The sequence below is a fragment of the Mesoplodon bidens genome, assembly GCF_964165515.1.
Source record: "Mesoplodon bidens genome assembly, chromosome: 10".
NCBI lineage: Eukaryota > Metazoa > Chordata > Mammalia > Artiodactyla > Ziphiidae > Mesoplodon > Mesoplodon bidens.
Genome location: NC_138172.1, coordinates 61,163,209 through 61,187,824, shown reverse-complemented (window position 1 = coordinate 61,187,824; position 24,616 = coordinate 61,163,209). Strand labels below are relative to the sequence as shown.

Genomic DNA, 24,616 nt, shown 5'->3' with positions numbered 1-24,616 from the left:
ACAGTATGACTTCTGGTTTTGCCCCTTCATAGCATAAAACAGATGAGTCAATACAGTGGGAAATAGGACTATTTCTGGAAGCCATTCCTATATGCTGACAACTGTCAATAACCATACAAGGACTGTTAACCACTAAATATATCACACTAACCCCAAACAAAAGGTATCCCCATTTCATCCTTCCCTTAGCTGGATTCTAAAACTGCCTGTGACCACTTCAAAGTCACCTAGCAAGAGGAAACTGTGATGGATGGAAGTTAGTATGGAAAGAGACAGCTTTCTTAACTGACTACATTGAAAATACTTTATTTTTGTTGATTTTTTAAACAAAATCATATGACCATGTATCTTAGATCTCACCAGGCCCAGGGAAAGAGTTGATACAAACGAGGAGACCTGAAGATTAATTTCGTTAACTTCATGATAAATCTACTCATGTATGTTTGTTAAGTGTGTTTGTAAGATAAACTTGAAAATTATTATGGGATCAAGAAGACACAATGCAGATAGACAAAACGATATGAGTTTATTAATATGGCATTGTGAAGTAGTAAGAGCTTTTTTTCACTATTTACATATCTATATATACATATATATAATTTGCTGAATAAGCTATGTTAAGACCTCTGACTTGATTTTTTAATTTAAATCAAGTATTTATTTTAGGTCTAGTCTTTACTCAGCCTTATGTTGGGGTTCTGTGGTATTACAAATGTAATTCTTGTCTTTAGGGAGTTTATAAGTCCTATTGGACTAATATACCCATGTGGAATAATTTAAGAGTAATTTACAACATTACGATAATTATACCTAATAACTGTGTGTATTGTTTATGAGAATCATGTTATCCTTACAACTCTCTGAGCTACCCTGAGAAAAGGAAGTTATTTTATAGCTGCAGAAACAGAATCAACAAGTAATTCTTGGAGCTAGGATCAGGATCCATATTATTTGCCTCTTTGTCTTTTTTTCTTAATTAAAAAAAATCTTTTCCCTCTTTTTGTAAATAATGAAACACTTCTTATAGTACTCTGTTTCACCAAGTATAATTGCACTGTGTTCATTTCCTAGGGCTGCTGGCAACAAAGTATCACAAACTGGGTGGCTTAAAAGAAGATACATTTAGGGCTTCCCTGGTGGCGCAGTGGTTGAGAGTCCGCCTGCCGATGCAGGGGACACATGGGTTCGTGCCCTGGTCTGGGAAGATCCCACATGCCGCGGAGCGGCTGGGCCCGTGGGCCATGGCCACTGAGCCTGCGCGTCCAGAGCCTGTGCTCCGTAACGGGAGAGGCCACAACAGTGAGAGGCCCGCGTACCGCAAGCAAAAAAAAAAAAAAAAAAGAAGAAGATACATTTATTGTCTCATAGTTCTGGAGGCTAGAAGTCTTAAATCAAGGTGTCAGTAGGCTTGGTTTTTTTCTGAAAGCTCTGAGGGAGTATCTGTCCCATGCTTCTCTTCTGGTTTCTGGTGATTCTAGCTGGTAACCGTTGGGACTGGTGGGTTTTAGATGAATCACATCATCTCTGCCTCCATCTTCATGTGGTGTTCTCTCCATGTCTGTGTGTCTTCACATGGTCATTGTTTTATTAGGACAATAGTCATATTGGATTTGGGGCCCACCCTACTGCAGTATGACCTCATCTTCACTAATAGCATGGATAACAACCCTATTTCCAAATAAGGTCACATTACAGGGTACAGGGTACAGGTCCTTCATCTTATCTTTGCACAGTGCAATATACCTGGACAGATTATTTTTGTTTGAAAAATCTCATTTCCCTGTTTGAAATTCTGTCAATAGAAAATTAAAACAATTCTGAATTTGGCCACAGAAGCCACATTACTTTAAGCGAACCCTTAACCTCTTGCTGTACAGGGATAAAACCCTGTTGTGTATGACTTACAGTGTGCCTTTAAGAATCAAGTGAGATGACACTTTAAAAATGATACTACTTGAGGGCTTCCCTGGTGGCGCAGTGATTAAGAATCCACCTGCCAATGCAGGGGACACGGGTTCCAGCCCTGGTGTGGAAAGATCCCACATGCCGCAGAGCAGCTAAGCCCGCGTGCCACATCTACTGAGCCTGCGCTGCAGAGCCCGCGAGCCACAACTACGGAGCCTGCATGCCACAACTACTGAAGCCTGCGCGCCTAGAGTCTGTGCTCCGCAACAAGAGAAACCACCACAGTGAGAAGCCGGCACCACAACGAAGAGTAGCCCCTGCTCGCCACAACTAGAGAAAGCCCGTGCACAGCAACAAACATCCAACGCAGCCAAAAATAAATAAATAAATTTATTTTAAAAAAATGATACTACTTGATTTTTCCAACGAAATATTAAGCACCTTTTATTTTATTGAGGCTTTAGCTTTAAACATTGATACGTAGTTATCGAAAAGCTGGTTTCTACATAAAGCCCTTTTCAAAGTGTTCCTTGTAGGTTAGGATTAGAGTTATTAATGAGGAACATTGGGGTGCATGTATCTTTTTGAATTAGTTTTCATCTTTTCTGGATGTATGCCTAGGAGTGGGATTGCTGGATAATATGGTAGTTCTATTTTTAGTTTTTTAAAGAACCTCCATACTCTTCTCCATAGTGGCTGCACCAATTTGCATTCCCACCAACAGTGCAAGAGGGTTCCCTTTTCTCCACACCCTCTCCAGCATTTATTGTTTGTAGACTTTTTAATGATGGCCATTCTGACTGGTGTGAAGTGATACCTCATTGTGGTCTTGATTTGCATTTCTCTAATAATTAGTGATGCTGAGCATCTTTTCATGTGCCTGTTGGCCATCTTTGTGTCTCCTTTGGAAAAATATCTATTTAGGTCTTTTGCCACTATTTATAATAGCCAAGACATGGAAACAATGGAAGTCCAACAACAGACAATTCGTTTAAGAAGTTGTGAGATACACACACACACACACACACACACACACACACACTATGGACTCTTATTCAGCCATAAAAAAGAATGAAATATTGCCATTTGTAGGAACATGGATGGACTTAGAAAATATCATACTAAGTCAGTCAGACAGAGAAATACAAATGTTATATGATAGTTCTTACAGGTGGAATCTAAAAAATAATACAAATGAATTTACATATAGAACAGAAATAGTCTCACAGATATAGAAAACAAACTTATTGTTACCAAAGGGGAAGTGAGGGGAGAGAGCTAAATTAGGAGTATGGGATTAACAAACTACAATACATAAAATAGATAAGCAACAAGGATTTACTGTATAGCACAGGGAAATATATTCAACATCTTATAATTACCTATAATGGAAAATAATCTGAAAATAAATATATTTATAACTGAATCGCTTTGCTGTACACCTGAGACTAACACAATATGGTAAGTCAACTATACTTCAATTTTAAAAGGAAGAATTAGTAATGAAGAAAGTTTTAGTGGTATTATGACTTGACAGTTTTTGAAAGAATTTTGCATGACAGTTGTGGAACTACTTTAGATACATAAATGTGCACACTGTATAAAGTAATCAAAAAAGGATGTTTGGAGGATTCCTTATTAAATAATGCATTTTATTTTATTTTATAAGGAAGAATGCAGAGGTTAGAAAATAAATGTAGATCAGAGTTTCGGAAAAGTGACTTTGTTAGGGCTTGAAATTATAAAATAATTATATTAAATAGTTTTCAAAAGTTATAATTTTAGATATCTAAGTTTTAGAACGCTGGTCTTGACCTAGAACAGTGATTCTCATCCTTGACTAAATATTAGATTCACCTAAAAAGCTTTTTAAAAATATCGATGCCTGGGCCCTACCCAGACCAACTGAATCAGAACATCCTGGGGATGGAGTTCTGGTATTGGTATGTTTTTCAGATCTTTAGCTGATTCTAATGTGCAGCCAGGTTTGAGGATAACTAATCTGGAATGAGGGAATTTCACTTATAATACATTAAAAGTAAAATGTTAAATTGTGTATTTATTTTTGGAAACTGATATTAATTACTGCATTTTAAAATAATATGACATTTTAAAATATAAAAATTGACATTACTTTTTCTGAGTCATATGTTGTTAAGCCTTTTAAATTATTATGACATTATTAAAACTCCTTTCTGAAAACAATGTTATATATAAACATAAGAGAATTGAATAATAATCCTTTGAAGGTGAAAGAAGGAAAAATGAAGGTTTCATCATTGTTTATAACAGAAAAAAATTTTACTTTTGCCAGCTAATTGCACTTTCATTGAAAATTATTAGAAGTGGAATTCCATTTACTTATTAGTGTTGTCTGATCAAATCAGCAGAGATCAAGGATATATGGTGATGGCTGTTAAATTCTTTGCACTTGTATCTTGATTTCAACATATTTTTCAGAATCCTGTGTTCTTTTTTCACTAGTACTATAGCAATTATGGTATTAAAAAGTCACAGAGGGGAGTTCCCTGGCAGTCCAGTGGTTAGGACTCGGTGCTTTCACTGCCGTGGGCCAGGGTTCAGTCCCTGACATCTTGCAAGCTGTGTGGAGCGGTCAAAACAAAGTCACGGAATTACTTATTACATTTTTTTAATCAAAAAAATTACAAATTATTCTTTCAAGTTAGTTATTCCAAAAATCTTTCTGATCAAAAGTCAAAAAATTCATTATTCTAATATATATAGTAGTGAAGTCCTAGATACTTTTTTATGATATGTATTTTTTTTTCTCACACTTGTTTGTAATCCTGTCATGGAATTGGAGCACTAAAAAAAAAACTTGCTTCTTGTCATGCTCATAAAATTGTTAATATTTTATTTGGATTGATGAATGGATACTGCAAAGCTGCATTGATTTAAACATTTTTAAAAGCAGAGATCCCAGAAACTTTTTTTTTTTTAATATATTTACTTTATTTTTGGCTGCGTTGGGTCTTCGTTACTGCACGCAGGCTTTCTCTAGTTGTTGTGAGCGGGGGCTGCTGTTCTTTGTGGTGCGTGGGCTTCTCATTGCAGTGGCTTCTCTTGTTGTGGAGCACAGGCTCTAGGCACACAGGCTCAGTAGTTGTGGCTCGTGGGCTTCAGTAGTTGCGGCTCACGGGCTCTAGAGTGCAGGCTCAGTAGTTGTGGCGCATGGGCTTAGTTGCTTTGCGGCATGTAGGATCTTCCCGGGCCAGGGCTCGAACCCGTGTCCCCTGCATTGGCAGGCGGATTCCTAACCACTGCGCCACCAAGGAAGCCCCCAGAAACTTTTTGAAATCAGTCTTTATCATGTGAGTAGCAGAACAGAAAAGGGAAAGGAAAGGGAGATAGCGTTTTGAAATGTGTGTCAGTCATTGAGCCTGTGCCTTTAAATGTGGTAATAAAGGTTGTCCAGAGAAGTGTTTGCATTGAGCCTTTTGACCATTCTTGAACTCAGGAAGGATGCAACAGTTTTGTTAGTTAAAAAACACTCTACAAATGTTGAGGATGTCTGCATGAAATTAGGGGATTGAAATCATTTTGTCATCCTGTGATAAGAGCAAGACCAGGTGGCTCTATTCTGTGGCTTAGGATGTGGGTTTCTTTGGCTGTGCTAGTCTCAGACACTGAGGGAAACAAGTTACATATGCAAAAGGAGCTGTTTTTTTATGGTCCATGTAGCTTGGTAATATAATTATTGGCCATGGGATCTGTTTTATTGACCATTTCATGACAAGCTATGTTCTATTTTGCTTTTTTGGCTGCAGTGTAGATAGGTCATGCTGAGGAATTACAAATATATTGTTTAAGATAGAAGAACTGAGTTTGGCTTTATTCTTATTGTATTTGAATGTCAGATGAATTATTTGCTGTAATGTGTATTTTGAAAATGAAAATTGCCCAATTGAGGGTAGAATGGCGTCTGATGTTTAAGGCAACTTTTTTTGATGCTCTTCAGCAGAATGCCTCATACTGGCAGCTGACTTCATTGCCCCAATTCATAGTGACCCTAGGATCTCAGTCTTGTCCCTTAGTCTTTCTTTTGTTTTAATTTGCTTTTATTCATTGAAAAACAACATTCTCAGTCACTCATTTGTAATGCAAAATCTACTTACTATTTATGAGAAATTTATGGTTCAACCTATATATTAGCTCCTGCAGTCGTCTTTGAACCTCCATTTCCTTATCTTACTATAAACTAGCACGTGGACTGGAAGAGGCATTTTTCCCCTTTGGAGTTTTTCCCCTTTGGAGTAAGTGAGATGAATATTGAATCCTAGGGGAATAAACAGTCAAGATTTCAAAGTCCCTCTTCTTTCCAGACTCATCCTTTTCCCTCCATCCCCGTGCCTAAAATATATCCATTTAAATTTTACCTATTGGGCTTTGATGTAAGATTTCAGTTAAGGACAAGATTCCAGCTGCTTAAAAAAGAAAAGTAGTTTTAAGTCACTGGGCTTGGTCTTTTCTTTTCCTCCCTTCTTCACTATTTCCTCAAAATAAGTCTGTTATTCTAAGATTATTCTAAATATGAGGATGAAATCAAATTGAATTTTCTAGAAATTTAACTTTTGTGATGGATATACTCTTCCATATCGTGTTAACAACAAGTAGATGAATTATATAGAGGATTTTTACGTTTACAAGTCATTGTCTGAGTACATTTTGTATGGTGAAGGATGATTCATGGAAATACATGGTTAGACAGGGTGGGGTTATAGAAAAATCCCCATCTCATGTTAGTACAAAAAAACTAAACCTACTGGAGTGAGTAGTGACTTTTATAAACTATTTTAATTATGGAACTGTGGACTTGGCAAGTCAAACAATATAGTACTTCGTGAATGTTTAGCAATAATTTTTGACCTGTCTCTGGTAACACAAATATACACAGTCATTTTTCATTTAATATTGAATAATGTATTATAGTTCCTACGAAGGTTTAGTCATCAGTTTTCTCTTTATTATTCCATTACTTATTATACTTTATTATCTAAAGTTGTTTAATGAACAACTTTAATGAGAAATATAGTCTAATGTCTATCTCTTGTCCGTGTTAAAATGACATTCTTTTGTCCCGATTAATGTCCTTATTAAGAGGTAATTCATTCAACAAATTTTACTCTATTCCTACCATGCCTGAGGCAGTGTTCTAGCCACTGGGGCTGCAGTTGTGAACAAGATGAAGTTTCTGTTTTCATGAAGCTCACATTTGTAGAGATAGACAGCAAGTAAGTAGATATATGATATATCTGATACTGATAACTCCTAGAAAGAATAATTAAAGCAGGCTAAGGGAATATAATATAATAGAAGTGAATATTTTCAATATGATGGCCAAGAAAGGCCAATCTGAAAGATGATATTTGAGCAGAGATATGAATGATGCCAATTTTGGGGGAAGGAGCACTTCCCATCTTAGGGAATAGTGAAGGTAAAAGCTTTTAAGTGGGAACATATTTTGACTCTTCAAGGAACAGTGAGAGGGCTGTTTGGTAAGGGAAGAAGGAATTTGGTGAATAAGGGCAAAGAAGCCAGACCTTGCAGGCCATGGCTGGAAGTAATGATTTTATTTAAATATATGTTTTTTAATTGGAGGACTTTGATTAGGGGAGAGATGTGTTTGTTTTTAAAAGGCTCAGTCTGGCTGTGGAGGAAGGACATTAGGTGGGACAAAGGTGTAAGCAGAAAAGCCAGGTAGGAGGCTACTATAGTAGCCCACGCTGGAGATGATGGTAGCTTGAAATAGGTCAGTAGCATTTGGAGATGTGAAAAGTGGTCAATTTCTAGAAATATTTTGAAGGTAGTTGGCAAGATATATTAATAGATCAGATGTGGGACGTAAGAAAAAAAGAGTTGATTCTAAGGCTAAAGAATTGGGTGAATGAATATCTATAGTCACAGTAGTACATGTGAAAGAGAATTGGAAGTTTAAGATGTTCAGAAAGCACATCGTGTGCTAACAGTTTGGGGTGAATACATAAATAAAGGTGGGAGACCCCTTAACTTAAGAGCATTGACTCTGATATGGGCAAACTCAGATATCACTCCAAAAGAGTTAGTTCTGCTATAATGCACCATAACATATATGTTGCTAAAAAAAAATCATCATGCTATGCAAAATCACACAGCGAAAGCCACAGGACTTATGAGAAAATGAGATTATGGCACAATATTCAAAACCTTGTCAGTGATATATTTAAAAATTTTTAAATGTTGAATGGTTAACAACTAAATACTGCAGTACATTTGACACTTTACATTGCAAAATACGTTATTCCCTCATGGGAGTGGCTGTGGAAAGGGTTGCAAGATTGTGAGTTTCTTGGAGTGATGGAAGGAAGCTTACTGAAATCTAAAGGGAAGTTGTGACACCAGATGTGAACGGATGTGATTCACACCTCACATGGTGAACTGGTAGCTAGTAGATAAATGTTTGAGGCATGTGCTTTTGGCGTATTCCTACGTGGCCTTGCGTAATGGGGTGCAGTTTTCTGCATTTACCTTATGTTTCTTGTGGATGAACTTGCTCATAAGCAAACACAAAATGTGAGTTGTATTCACACTGTTCCCTACTATATCAATTGCATTGGAATCAATTTACATTTTCAAAATTAAGTGTTACAGCAGAACTAACTGTACCATCTAGTGACCTTTGACACTTTGCATAACTTCTCAGAACCTTGATTTCCTCATACGTAAAACAGGGATAATAGTATTGAACTTTAGTAGGGTTTGAGAGAGGGTTAAATGAACGTATACATGTAAGTTTAGAGTAGAATATGGTATATATTTGTTAAAAATGAGGCACTTTCCTATAACCTCTGTGTAGAAATTGCGCTATCTGAGGAAACTAAAAATGTAAAAAGATATGTTTTTGTGATTTTTATTTCTCTAGTTAGGCATAGATGTAGGAGTATAGATTTAGCTATTTATAGGTGGTTTAAACCTATGCCGGTAATTCAGTTGCTATCAGTAATAATGCCATGCTTTACTATGGGACTACATGGCAGAAAGTGTGTGATTATTGCTTAATTTTCTCTATAATGATAAATTTCTTCATTAAAATAGCATATTTGTTTAACTGCTAACTAATTGACACGATTTCTTTCATCTTCTTTTCTTTTTCCCTTTACTTCCAGTGTCTCAGTTGAGGACTTAATCCTTCATCTTTATGTTTACAAGTCATTGTCTGAGTACATTTTGTATGGTGAATGGAATTGGATTCTTCTGTCTTCTGCCTCTTTCCCTGTCCCTGGTACTAAGATGTACCTTCTTCCTCCATTGCCCCAATTCATCCATCCTCCATACTGCTGACAAAGTGACAAAATGATAAGGTCACTGCCTTGCTCAGAATTCTCTCCTCACCTTCAAGCCATCTCTTCCTATGACACCATACACTGCAGCCATCCTGGATGATCTAGTTCTTCGCCTGTGTTGCTGGAGATGTCTGGAGTGGATCTGTCTGTTCCAGTCCCATCCACCCTTATGTACATCCCTCATACAACAATTACACTATATAATAATTCTTTTCCAATTATGGCCTCATAGATGTCTAAGCCTTTTGTTTTCAGAGATTTTGATTTCTTGTTATCTCTTGGGTCTAGCACGTAGATGTTTGATAAATATTAGGGAATTAAGTGAAGGAAAGAAGGAACAAACATGTAGCCAAATGTAAAGTAAGATTTTAAAACTTGAACACCTGGGTTCAGTGTTAGTAAGTTATTCACATCAGCTTTTATTGTTCATTGTCTAACTTAACTTCTGATTCCTTTATTTTGTACAACCACGACAAAGTATTTTAAATATCTTAGCAGTATAATGTAGGGGTTAAGAAAACAGTCTCTGGCCAGACTGCCTTGGGTAGATTCCTAGCTCAGCCACTTACTAGCTTGAGGACCTTAAGCAATTTACCAAACTTCTCAGTTTCTTGATCTGTAAAATGAGAAGAATAATAGCATTTACCTCATAGGCTTACTGTGATAATTAAATGAACTGCGAGTTGAAAAGTGTTTAGAATTGTAGCTGTTTAGAATGTAAGTCATTCCTACTGTTCTCAAGTATTATGAACCGTCCTGAGAACAGATGCTCCTTTGCCTTTCCTCTCTAGGTACTAGGTTCCTCAAGACATTTTATTTTCTGGCTTTTCCAAGGCTTCAAGGCAAGCTCTGGCAGGCTTTTCACCAGCTCTTGTCTCAGCCAAAGGTTCCAGATGGTATAATTTGCTGTTAAGATTCAAGGACTTTTTCCCTTCTTTCACTGGAGAGCATCTTTCCTCCTGCCCTTCTTTTGATTTCATACATTTATATGTTGGAATTTGTTTTTGTTTTTGTGGTACGCGGACCTCTCACCGTTGTGGTCTCTCCCGTTGCGGAGCACAGGCTCCAGACGCGCAGGCTCAGTGGCCATGGCTCACGGGCCCAGCCACTCCGCGGCATGTGGGATCTTCCCGGACCGGGGCACGCACCCGTGTCCCCTGCATTGGTAGGCGGACTCTCAACCACTGCGCCACCAGGGAAGCCCTATATGTTGGAATTTGATTATCACTGTAGTGTTGGCTAACACCTCTATCACCTTGAATAATTATTATTATTTTGTGTGTGTGTGGTGAAAACACTTAAGGTATAATTTCTTAGCAAGTTCGAGGTCTGTAATACAGTACTGTTGCCTGTAATCACTATGCTGTGCATTTGATGCTATCTACTGATTACAAGTTTTTACCCTTAAACAATATCTCCCCAGTTCCCCTACCCTATACTCTTAAAGTACATTTCCCCAATTCCCCCACCCAAAGCCCCTGGGAATCACCTTCTACTCTGTTTTTACAAGTTTAGCCTTTTTACATTCCACATATTGATAATATTATGTAATATTTGTCTCTGTGTCAGACTTACTTCACTTAGCCTAATACCCTCAAGGTCCATCCAGAACCACCAACGACAGGAATTCTTTCTTTCTCACAGCTGGATAATATTCCGTTGTAATATATGCACCACATCTTCTTTATTCATTCATCCATTGAAAGACACTTGGTTTATTTCCATACCTTGGCTATGGTGAATAATACTGCAGTAAACACAGGAGAGAAGATACCTCTTCAAGATCCTGTTTTTGCTTTCTTTGGATACATATCCAAAAATGGGATTACTGGATCATATATATGATGGTTCTATTTTTAATTTTTGGAGGAACCTCTATACTGTATTCCATAGTGGCTGCACCAGTTTACATTCTCACCAACAGTATACTAGGATTCCCTTTACTCTACACCCTTGCCAACACTTTTTATCTCTTCGTGATGATGCCATTCTAAAAGGTGTGAGGTGCTATCTCATTGTGGTTTTGATTTGCATTTCTATGATGATTACTAATGTTGAGCATCCTTGCATGTACCTGGTGGCCATTTGCAAGTCTTCTTTGGGACTAAGTGTTCATTAAGTTTCTCTGTTCTTTTCAAAATCAGATTGTTTTTATTTGTTATTGGATTGTACACCTTCTTTATATCTTTGGATATTAACCCCTTCTCTGATACATGATTTGTAAATACTTTCTCCCATTCTGTAGGTTGCCTTTTCATTTTCTTGCTTTTAGTATCTCTCATAAGGCAGATCTGCTGGCAACGCATTCTCTCAGTCTTTGTTTATCTGGAGGCGTCTTTGTGAAAAACAGTTTTACTGGCTACAGAATTCTTGGTTGATAATTTTTTTTCTTTTAGCACTTTGAACATGGCATTCCATTGCTTCTTCGCTTCATTGTTTTTTTATGAGAAGTCAGCTGTTAATATTGTATGGAACTACTCATTTCTCTTTTGGTACTTCGAAGATTTTCTCTGTCTTTGGCATATAAAATGTATAGCTATGAATCTCTTTGAGTTTATTCTGTGTGGAGTTTGTGGAGATTGGATGTATTGGTTAATGTTTTTTTATCATTTGGCTTTCAGGCATTATTATTTTAAATATTTTTGTCTTCTGCGTTTTCTCTAACAACTTACGGTACTCTTTTTTTTAGTTATATTGGTATACTTAATGTGCTCTGAGGTTCTGTTAATTTTTTTTTTCAATCATTTTTTCCTTTGTTTTTCAGAATGGATAGTTTCTATAGGTCTAATTCAAATTCACTGAATCTTTCTTTTGAGAGCTCAGATCTGCTGTTGAATCCCTCTGGTGAATTATTCACTTCAATTATTATACTTATCAACACCAGAATTTCCACTGTTTATTAAGTAATATTGCCTTGTAATATTCTATTTAGTAGATCACTGTTGTCATACTTTAGTTCTTTAAACATGGTGAAGCATGTATAGTTCTTTGAATGTATTTATAATAGGTGTTTTGACATCTTTATCTGTTAAATCCAACAGAGGGAGCGTCAATTGATTACTTTTTTCCTGAGTCAGTAGGTTACACTTCCTTGTTTCTTTGTATGTCTCATAATTTCTTTTTGTTGAATACTGGACATGTTAGATAATATTGCATAGCAATTTTAGATTCTGAGTTTTTTCCCCTGAGGTTTGTTGTTACTGTTGTTCTCTTTGTTTGTGTGTTTGGTAATTCTCTAGACTAAATCTTCACCCAAACTGTGAGGCCACTGATCTCTCTGTTTAACTTTTGTTTTGTTTTGTTTTAACTGTCTTTATTTTTAAGCCTCTTCAGTCAGCTATTGGTCAGAGATTGTGATCAAATAGTTGGAGCCAGTAAGGCTTCCTCTGTCTACTTATTGATCTTTTTGTGGTTTGGGGGGTTCAAATTTCGCTGTTTTAAAGTTTCTCCTGGCTCTTATTTTCTGTTGGGCTCTCTTGTGTCTCCTCTGTGTGTTAGCTTAGGTTCTGTCTTCTAAGGATGTATGAGTGGCTTGCACCACTCCATTTTCTGCTGTGCATATATCACCCTCAGTCAGTGTAACATACTTGCTGATCTCATCTAGCCCCATGGCTGTCTCACCTTCCAGAATTACCTATTAAATCCCTTGCTTGCCTGACAGTCTGTTGCTTGCCTAAAAAAGAACAATACTTCAAACTAGTGGAGGCTGTGGCCTTCCCTCTTCATGTGCCACTAAAATCACCATTTTCACTGACAACATTTTAAATCAAGTGAGCTCCTCCTCAACAGCAGCAGGTGAACTTCCAGTTATTCATCTTGTCTTGCCCTAATTGAACTACTGTGTATACAGAGCTGAGAGCTTGTTAGAACCCTCAGGAAAATCACCACAGGCTTGTGCTTTTCTTACTTATAGTTCAGTGATTTTTAGGAACAACCACTTCTCAGTTTGTTGTAAGCCTATGGTCAATGTTCTGAGTGCTGAAATGGTTGTTTTTGACACTTCTGTTAAGCTGTATAATTTTTTGGGGAATGGCAGAAGACTTGTCCTCCCATCATGCAGGAGTGAATCTGCATTAGCTTTTTAACCAAGTATGTGGTGCAATTTATTTTCAGGCCTAAAATGATTCAAATATGATAGATAATCTGAAATTCAGGTTTGTGTGTCTGTCCTCTCCTGCTCTCTGAATATTGAATATTGGAAAGAAAATTTCCACTAGGGAAGAAAAGAGTCTGTTAATTCACATTTCAAAACAATTTTTGAAGTTAGGACTGCAAGAGACTAAATATCTGCGTTGAAGATCTGAACAAGTTGTATGGAGTATTAGCAAGAAGAAAAGATGTTTGTATCAAATCATTTGTTCCTCAAATTTAGAAAGTTTATACTGCCTCCTCAATCTGAGTGAGTCCTGCAGGCTGAGCAATTAAGTAGACTTGGGCTGAAAGTAAACAGATGAAGATTCTAACTACTAATTGTGTATGTGTGTTTACTTTTTTTTTTAACATCTTTATTGGAGTATAATTGCTTTACAATGGTGTGTTACTTTCTGCTGTATAACACAGTGAATCAGCTATACATAAACATATATCCCAATTTCCCTTCCCTCTTTCATGTCCCTCCCACCCTCCATATCCCACCCCTCCCGGTGGTCACAAAGCACTGAGCTGATCTCCCTGTGCTATGTGGCTGCTTCCCACTAGCTATCTACTTTACATTTGGTAGTGTATATATATCCATGCCACTCTCGCACTTCATCCCAGCTTACCCTTCCCCCTCCCCACGTCCTCAAGTCCATTCTCTACATCTATGTTTTTATTCCTGTCCTGCCCGTAGGTTCTTCAGAACCTTTTTTTTTTTTTTAGATTCCATATATATGTGTTAGCATGCACTATTTGTTTTTCTCTTTCTGACTTACTTCACTCTGTATGACAGTTTTTAGGTCCATCCACTTCACTACAAATAACTCAGTTTCGTTTCTTTATGGCTGAGTAATATTCCATTGTATATATGTGTCACATCTTCTTTATCCATTCATTTGTTGATGGACACTTAGGTCGCTTCCATGTCCTGGCTATTGTAAATAGAGCTGCAATGAACATTGTGGTACATGACTCTTTCTGAATTATGGTTTTCTCTGGGTATATGCCCAGTAGTGGGATTGCTGGGTCAAATGGTAGTTCTATTTTTAGTTTTTTAAGGAACCTCCATACTGTTCTGCATAATGGCTGTATCAATTTACATTCCCACTAACAGTGCAAGAGTGTTGCCTTTTCTCCACACCCTCTCCAGCATTTATTGTTTGTAGATTTTTTGATGATGGCCATTCTGACCGGTGTGAGGTGATACCTCACTGTAGTTTTGATTTGCATTTCTCTCATGATTACTGATGTTGAGCATCCTTTCATGTGTTTGTTGGCAATCTGTATATCTTCTTTGGAGAAATGTCTATTTAGATCTTCTGCCCATTTTTGGACTGGGTTGTTTGTTTTTTTCATATTGAGATGCCTGAGCTGCCTCTGTATTTTGGAGATTAATCCTTTGTCAGTTGCTTAATTTGCAAATATTTTCTCCCATTCTGAGGGTTGTCTTTTCATTTTGTTTATGGTTTCCTTTGCTGTGCAAAAGCTTTTAAGTTTCATTAGGTCCCATTTGTTTATTTTTGTTTTCATTTCCAATCTCTAGGAGGTGGGTCAAAAGCGATCTTGCTGTGATGTATGTCATAGAATGTTCTGCCTATGTTTTCCTCTAAGAGTTTTATAGTGTCTGGCCTTACATTTAGGTCCTTAATCCATTTTGAGTTTATTTTTGTGTATGGTGTTAGGGAGTGTTCTAATTTCATTCTTTTACATGTAGCTGTACAGTTTTCCCAGCACCATTTATTGGAAGAGGCTGTCTTTTCTCCATTGTATGTTCTTGCCTCCTTTGTCATAAATTAGGTGACCATATATGCATGGATTTATCTCTGGGCTTTCTATCCTGTTCCATTGATCTGTATTTCTGTTTTTGTGCCAGTACCATATTGTCTTGATTACTGTAGCTTTGTAGTATAGTCTGAAGTCAGGGAGCCTGATTCCTCCAGCTCTATTTTTCTTTCTCATGATTGCCTTGGCTATGGGGGGGTCTTTTGTGTTTCTATACAAATTGTGAAATTTTTTGTTCTAGTTCTGTGAAAAATGCTGTTGGTAGTTTGATAGGGATTGCATTGAATCCGTAGGTTGCTTTGGGTAGTATAGTCATTTTCACAATGTTGATTCTTCTGATCCAAGAACATGGTATATCTCTCCATCTGTTTGTATTGTCTTTAATTTCTTTTATCATTGTCTCATAGTTTTCTGCATACAGGTCTTTTGTCTCCTTAGGTAGGTTTATTCCTAGATATTTTATTCTTTTTGTTGCCATGGTAAATGGGACTGTTTCCTTAATTTCTCTTTCAGATTTTTCATCATTAGTGTATAGGAATGCAAGAGATTTCTGTGCATTTTGTATCCTGCTACTTTACCAGATTCATTGATTACCTCTAGTAGTTTTCTCATAACATCTTTGGGATTCTCTATGTATAGTTTCATGTCATCTGCAAACAGTGACAGCTTTACTTCTTCTTTTCTGATTTGGATTCCTTTTATTTCTTTTTCTTCTCTGATTGCTGTGGCTAAAACTTCCAAAACTATGTTGAATAATAGTGGTGAAAGTGGGCAACCTTTTCTTGTTCCTGATCTTAGTGGAAATGGTTTCAGTTTTTCACCATTGAGAATGATGTTGGCTGTGGGCTTTTCATATATGCCCTTTATTATATTCAGGTTAGTTCCCTCTCTGCCTACTTTCTGGAGTGTTTTTATCATAAATGGGTGTTGAATTTTGGCAAAAGCTTTTTCTGCATCTATTGAGATGATCATATGGTTTTTCTCCTTCAATTTGTTAATATGGTTTATCACATTGATTGATTTGCATATATTGAAGAATCCTTGCATTCCTGGGATAAACCCCACTTGTTCATGGTGTCTGATCCTTTTAATGTGCTGTTGGATTCTGTTTGCTAGTATTTTGTTGAGGATTTTTGCATCTATGTTCATCAGTGATATTGGCCTGTAGTTTTCTTTCTTTGTGACATCTTTGTCTGGTTTTGGTATCAGGGTGATGGTAGCCTCTTAGAATGAGTTTGGTAGTGTTTCTCCCTCTGCTGTATATTGGAAGAGTTTGAGAAGTATAGGTGTTAGCTCTTCTCTAAATGTTTGATAGAATTTGCCTGTGAAGCCATCTGGTCCTGGGCTTTTGTTGTTGGAAGCTTTTTCTTTTTTAATTTTGTGGTACGCAGGCCTCTCACTGTTGTGGCCTCTCCCGTTGCGGAGCACAGGCTCCAGATGCTCAGGCCCAGCGGCCATGGCTCACGGGCCCAGCAACTCCGCGGCATGTGGGATCTTCCCAGACCGGGGCATGAACCCATGTCTCCTACATCAGCAGGCGGACTCTCAACCACTGCGCCACCAGGGAACCCCCTGTTCGAAGATTTTTAATCACAGTCTTAATTTCAGTGCTTGTGATTGGTCTGTTGATATTTTCTATTCCTTCCTGGTTCAGGCTCGGAAGGTTTTGCTTTTCTAAGAATTTGTCCATTTCTTCCAGGTTGTCCATTTTATTGGCATATGGTTGCTTGTAGTAATCTCTCTTGATCCTTTGTATTTCTGCAGTGTCAGTTGTTACTTCTCCTTTTTCATTTCTAAGTCTATTGATTTGAGTCTTCTCCCTTTTTTTCTTGATGAGTATGGCTAGTGGTTTATCAATTTTGTTTATCTTCTCAAAGAACCAGCTTTTAGTTTTATTGATCTTTGCTATTGTTTCCTTCATTTATTTTTCATTTATTTCTGATCTGATTTTTATGATTTCTTTCCTTCTGCTAACTTTGAGGTTTTTTTGTTCTTCTTTCTCTGATTGCTTTAGGTGTAAGCTTAGGTTGTTTATTTGAGATGTTTCTTGTTTCTTGAGGTAGGATTGTATTGCTATAAACTTCCCTCTTAGAACTGCTTTTGATGCATCCCATAGGTTTTGGGTCATCGTGTTTTCGTTGTCATATGTTTCTAGATATTTTGTGATTTCCTCTTTGATTTCTTCAGTGATCTCTCGGTATTTAGTAGTGTATTGTTTAACCTCCATGTGTCTGTATTTTTTACAGATTTTTTTCTTTAATTGATATCTAGTCTCATAACATTGTGATCGGAAAAGATACTTGATACGATTTCAGTTTTCTTAAATTTACCAAGGCTTGATTTGTGACCCAAGATATGATCTATCCTGGAGAATGTTCCATGAGCACTTGAGAAGAAAGTGTATTCTGTTGTTTTGGATGGAATGTCCTATATATATCCATTAAGTCCATCTTGTTTAATGTATCATTTAAAGCTTGTTTTTTCTTATTTATTTTCATTTTGGATGGTCTGTACATTGGTGAAAATGGAGTGTTAAAGTACCCTACTATGATTGTGTTACTGTTGATTTCCCCTTTTATGGCTGTTGGCATTTGCTTTAATTATTGAGGTGCTCCTATGTTGGGTGCATAAGTATTTACAATTGTTATATCTTCTTCTTGGATTGATCCCTTGATCATTATGTGGTGTCCTTCTTTGTCTCTTGTAATAGTCTTTATTTTAAAGTCTATTTTGTCTGATATGAGAATTGCTACTCTGCTTTCTTTTGATTTCATTTGCATTGAATATCTTTTTCCATCCCCTCACTTTCAGTCTGTATGTTCCCTAGGTCTGAAATGGGTCTCTTGTAGACAGCATATATATGGGTCTTGTTTTTGTATCCATTCAGCCAGTCTATGTCTGTTAGTTGGAGCATTTAATCCATTTACATTTAAGGTAGTTATCGATATATGTGTTCTTATTAACCATTTTCTTAATTGTTTTGGGTTTGTTATTGTAGGTCTTTTCTTTCTCTTGTGTTTCCTCCCTAGAGAAGTTCTTTTAGGATTTGTTGTAAAGCTGGTTTGGTGGTGCTGAATTCTCTTAGCATTTAATTTCTGTGTCGAGTCTGAATGAGATCCTTGCTGGGTACAGTAATCTTGGTTGTAGGTTTTTCTCTTTCATCACTTTAAGTATGTTCTGCCACTCCCTTCTGGCTTGCAGAGTTTCTGTTGCAAGATCAGATGTTAACCTTATGGGAATTCCCTTGTATGTTATTTGTTGCTTTTCCCTTGCTGCTTTTAATATGTTTTCTTTGTATTTAATTTTTGAAAGTTTGATTAATATGTGTCTTGGCGTGTTTCTCCTTGGATTTATCCTGTATGGGGCTCTCTGTGCTTTCTGGAGTTGATTCACGCTTTCCTTTCTCATATTAGGGGAGTTTTCAACTATAATCTCTTCAAATATTTTCTCAGTCCCTTTCTTTTTCTCTTCTTCTTCTGGGACTCCTGAATTCGAATGTTGGTGCATTTAATGTTGTCCCAGAGGTCTCTGACACTGTTGTCAGTTCTTTTCATTCCTTTTTCTTTATTCTGTTCTGCAGTAGTGATTTCCACTATTTTATATTTCAGGTCACTTATCCATTCTTCTGCCTCAGTTATTCTGCTATTGATCCCTTCTAGAGTATTTTTAATTTCATTTATTGTGTTGTTCATCATTGCTTGTTTCATCTTTAGTTCTTCTTAGTCCCTGTTAAATGTTTCTTGCATTTTCTGTATTCTATTTCCAAGATTTTGTATCATCTTTACTATCATTACTCTGAATTCTTTTTCAGGTAGACTGCCTATTTCCTCTTCATTTGTTTGGTCTGGTGGGTTTTTACCTTGCTCCTTCATCTGCTGTGTTTTTTTCTGTCTTCTCATTTTGCTTATCTTACTGTGTTTGGGGTCTCCTTTTTGCAGGCTGCAGGTTCGTAGTTCCCGTTGTTTTTGGTGTCTATTCCCAGTGAGTAAGGTTGGTTTAGTGGGTTGTTTGGGCTTCCTGGTGGAGGGGACTGGTGCCCGTGTTCTGGTGGGTGAGGCTGGATCTTGTCATTCTGGTGGGCAGGACCATGTCCGGTGTTGTGTTTTGGGGTGTCTGTGAACTTATTATGATTTTAGGCAGCCTCTCTGCTAATGGGTGGGGTTGTATTCCTGTCTTGCTAGTTGTTTGGCATAGGGTGTCCAACACTGTAGCTTGCTAGTTGTTGAGTGAAGAAGCTGGGTCTTAGCAGTGACATGTAGATCTCCGAGAGAGCTTTCACTGTTTAATATTATGTGGGGCCAGGAGGTCTCTGGTGGACCAATGTCCTGAACTCGGCTCTCCCACCTCAGAGGCTTAGGCCTGACACCCGGCTGGAGCACCAGGACTATGATTGTGGAGGCTTGGTGAATCCAAAATCTGATGTAGTAGGCCAGCAGGCCGGAGACTCTGGGAAGAGTTGCAGCCCAAACGACGGCTGCTGCAGAATCCCCAGTGTGTTTACTTTTAAGAGACTTCTCTCCCTCACCCCTTTATTATCCATGAGACTTTTAAGTCTCACTTTTCTTTTTTGTAAAGGGATGATAATAATAATATCATTTTCATATTCTCTGAGGATTGAAGTACATTGTTTCTATTATTGTTACAGTTTTATTAATTTCTAGGCTGACACTTCTCTAGGCAAAGTGTTGAATAATTTTGAAAAGCAAAGAAAATTTTGTGTAAGAAAATAATTACTGCCTAAATTTACTTTTGTCAATTCAGGTGCATTGTTTTACATTCTATGTGAAAATTTATTTTTGTGAATTCAGATGGGTCGTTCTCCATTAGGTTGTTCCAAAGCATAGTGTGCTAGTATATTTGGATTGGGTTTTTTTTTCCTATGAACAATCACCAATGAAAAATGAAATGCTAATTTGATAAATCTTTTGTAGAATTATAACAATTTTCAGTCAATGTTTAACACACTTTATTTCAGATAATTTAATATGTAAAATGCATTGGTCTCAGGAGAGGTCCAGAGGTCAAAGAGAAATGTAAGAATGTGAAAAAAAAAAAAAGGAGGATTGTTTTTCTATTCTGTTCTGACCTTTATTTCCTTGGCTGGACTTTGGAGTAGGCTATCAGGTATACGTTTAAAGTAGGTGAAATCCCTGGCTTTATTTTCTGCTTTTGTTACTGGTTTAATATGGAGATAGCCATGGAACCGTTTGAAGTCATCTTTTGCAGCAATTTTGAATGGGAAAATAGAATTGAAAAAGACCTTACTATTATCTGACAGCCTGTTTGTGTATCAAAGTTAATGAGAGGTTTGCAAATAGTCTGAAGAGGCAAAACTTCCTACCTCTCAGTTTGGACTGCTTCCACAGAATACAGTGATCCAATTTTAGAGGAGATTTGGAATTGCCAGTACCTAGGACTGGAAAATAAATCCAACATTGTTCCAACCAGCCTGAAACGTCTGGTCAGTATAATTACACTGAAATAATACTTAACTAAAGCTGTAATTTACTTGTTCTTCTATATTTCACATTGCTTCTTGGGAGTAATATTTATTCTGTATGCTTAGCTAAATTACAATTGTTAAAAAGTAATGAGTTAAGAATGGTATTTGATTTTGTTCTTTGCTCATATTTTTATATTGACATTCAGATCTTCCAGCAATATGAAAATATTTTTATAAATGATGTAAGGTTATAGGCTAAGTTCTTTTTCTCCCAGATTGCTAGTCAGTTTATTAGTAACACTAACTGAATAATCCATTCTTTCCTCATTGACTTGAGAATACATGTATTGTTCTTACATATAAATGGTGATATTGCTGCATTCTGTTTTGTTTCATTTATTTATTCATTCATTAAGCAAATAGGTCTTGAGTACCTACTGTGTATCAGGTGATATGTTACAAAGTAGGAATACATTAGTAGTAGAGACAGTCATTCAGTAAATGTTTTATATATAATGTAAAATTGCTAATAAGTGCCTCAAAGGAGAAAGGTGTTTAATGCTATGAGAGCTTACTACAAAACATTTATCTATTTCTGAATGTTACACTGTTTTAAGTATACTGTATTTTGATATAACATAGTACCTTCCTCATTAATCTATTTCAAAGTCTTTTAGGTAGTTTTATGTATTTTACTTAGATTAGTTTTAAAGTTTATATTAATTCCTTTTGAAATTGTATTGAATTTATGGACCAACTTTGTGTAAATCAATATCTTTATAATAGTGAGCCTTTATATCCAAAAGTATATGTTTTCCATTTCTTCTATTTTCCTGTATATGTATCTTTAAAATAATTTTCTACTGTGGTAAAATACGTATAACATAGTTTACCATCTTAACCATTCTTAAGTATACAGTTCAGTGGTATTAAATACATTCACATTATTGTGTAACTATCTCCACCATCTACCCACATAACTCTGAAACCCTGTACCCACTAAGTGATGTCTCCATTCTCCCCTCCTCTAGCCCTACCATCCACCATTATACTTTGTGTCTTTATGATGATTTTGACTACTCTAAGTTCCTCATGTAAGTGGAATCATACAATATTTGTCTTTTTATGACTGGCTTATTTCATTAGCGTAATATCCTCAAAGTTCATTCATGTTAGTGTCTTGTAGAATTTCCTGTCTCTTTAAAGTTGAATAACATTCCATTGTATGTATATACCATATTTCACTTAGCCATTGATCATATAGTAATTCTATGTTTAATTTTTTGAGGAACATTATACTGTTTTCTGCAGTGGCTGTACCATTTTACATTTCCACCAGTGGAGCACAGGGTTCATTTTTTCTACATCTTCACCAGCACTTGGGGTGTGTTGTGTGTGTGTGTGTATGTTTGATTTTTGGATAGTAGCCATCCTAATTGGTATGAAGTAGTGTCTTTTCATACTTCTGATTTGCATTTCCCTAATAATTAGTGATATTGAGCATCCTTTCATGTGCTTACTACTCATTTGTATGTCTTCTTTGGAGAAATGTCAATTTAAGTCTTTTGCACATTTCTTAATTGGTTTATTTCCCTTTTGTTGTTGAGTGTTAGGAGTTTTCTGTATATTCTGGATGTTAATCTTTTATCAGATATATGAGTTACGAATATTTGGTCTTATACTGTGGGTTGCCTTTTTATTCTGTTGATAGTGTCCTTGAATGCACAGCATTTAAAAATTTTTATGAAATCCAATTTTTCTGTTTCCTTTTTGTTATTTGTACCTTTCCTGTCATATCCAAGAAATCATTGCCAAATCCAATTTTGTGAATCTTATGGCCTATTTCTGCTTGTAAGTGTATACTTGTTTTAGATCTTATATTTAGGTTCTTAATCCATTTTTGAGTTAATTTCTGTGTATGGTTTCAGGTAACGATCCACCTTCATGCTTTTGCATGTGAATATCTAGCTTTTCCAGTATCATTTGTTGAAAAGACTGCTTTTTTCCCATGGAGTGGCCTTGGTACCCTTGTTGAATTGAGCGTAAATGTGAGGGTTTATTTCTGGGCTCTGTAGTCTATTCCATTGGTCTAATGTGTTCTTTCCTCATGCCCATACCACACAGTTTTGATTATTGTAGCTTTGTAATAAGTTTTGAAATCAGGAGTCCTCCACTTTTGTCCTTTTTCAAGATTGTTTTGGCTGCTCAGGGTCTCTTGAGATTCCATATGATTTTTAGAATGGGTTTTTCTGTTTCTACATGAAACAGTATTAGAATTTTGATAGGGGTTGCATTTGAAGTAGATCACTTTAGGTAGTATTGACATTTTAATAATGTTAAGTTTTCCTATCCATGAACATGGGATACGAGTCCATTTATTTGTATCTTTTAGAATTTCTTTCAGTAACGTTTTGTAGTTCTCATTGTGTAAGCTTTTAACTTGTTTGGTTGAGATAATTCCTAAGTATTTTATTCTTTTTGATGCTTTTATAAATGGAAATGATTTTATAATTTCCTTTACAGATTATTTTTCTTTGTGTATAGAAATGCACCTGATTTTTGTGCATTGACTTCATGTCTTGCTGCTTCACTGAATTCATTTATTAGTTCTAACAGGTTCTTTTTGGAATCTTTAGTGTTTTCTACACATTAGATCATATCATTTGCCAAAAAGATCATTTTACTTCTTCTTTTCCATTTTGGATGCCTTTTGTGTCTTTTTCTTGCATAGTAGCTCTGGCTAGAACTTCTAGTACTATGTTGAATAAAAATGATGAAAGTGGGCATCCTTGCCTTGTTCTTGATCTTTGATTAAATGTTTTCAGTCTTTCACCATTGAGTGTGATGCTCGCTGTGTGTTTTTTGTATTGGATTTTATTATGTTGAGGTGTTTTCTTTCTATTCCTGTTGAGTGTTTTTATCATGTAAGTGTGTTGAATTTGTCAAATGCTTTTTTTCTTTTTTGCATCAATTGAGATGGTGATGTGGTTTTTTTTCATGCTGTTGATGTGGCATATACACTGATTGATTTTTCTTTGTTGAACTTTCTTGCATTCAGGAATAAATCCCACTTGGTCATGATGCATAATCCTTTATACGCTGCTGAAATGTTTGCTACTATTTTTTTTTTGAGGATTCTTGTAACAATGTTCATAAGGAATATTGGTCTGTAGTTTCCTTTTTTTATAGTGTCTTTGTATGGCTTTGGTATCAGTGTAATGCTGGCCTCGTAAAACAAGTTAGGAAATATTTCTTTTTCTTTAAAGTTCTGGAGAAGTTTACTAGGTTTGGTATTAGTTCTTCTTTGTATGTTTGGTAGAATTCATCAGGGCTTTTCTTTGTTGGGAGATTTTTGATTAATTATTCAATGTCCTTACTAGTTATAGGTCTATTCATATTTTCTTTTTCATTAGGATTTACTCTTGATAGGTTTTATGTTTTTAGGAATTTTTCCATTTCATCTACATTACCGTAACTTATTGGCATACTATTCTTTTAGTACTTTCTTGTAATCCTTTTTACTTCCTTTGAATTTGTAGCAATGTCCCCACTTTTTTTTCTGATGGTAGTAATTTCAGTCTTCTCTCTCTCTCTTTTCTGAGTCTGTCTAGCTACAGGGCTTTCAATTTTCTTGACTTAATTTTAAGAAACAGCTTTTGGTTTCATTGACTTTTTAAAATTGCTTTTATATTCTCTTTTTTGTTTATCTCTGCTTTAGTTTTTATGATTTCCCTCTTTCTGGCAGTTTTAGGTTTAGTTTGGTCTTCTTTTTCTAGTTACTTAAGTTGTAAAGGGAGGTTGTTGATTTGAGATCTTTCTTGTTTTTAGGTGTTGATTTGAGATCTTTCTTATTTTTAGTATAAGCATTTATAGCTGTAAGTTACCCTCTCAGTATTGTTTTTGTTGCATACCACATTATCCTGATACTGAAACCAAAATATTTTAGGAAAACAACAAATCATTGTCTCTCGTGCACATAAGATGCAAAAATTCTTAGGTAAATCTCAGC

General features: G+C 36.2%; 1 protein-coding gene across 2 annotated transcripts in view; it reads left to right on the top strand.

The window, feature by feature from the left end:
• Positions 1 to 24,616, top strand: part of LOC308623370 (BEN domain-containing protein 6-like) — a 146,876-nt gene that overhangs the window by 46,067 nt on the left and 76,193 nt on the right. Inside the window, exon 1 of one of the 2 annotated variants that reach the window (XM_081245652.1) lies at positions 20,287 to 20,625. The exons of the other annotated variant lie outside the window; for it this stretch is intronic. The gene's annotated coding sequence lies outside the window, so the exon portion shown is untranslated. Of the gene's footprint in view, positions 1 to 20,286; positions 20,626 to 24,616 lie in introns of those variants that run through there. 2 annotated transcript variants of the gene reach the window in all.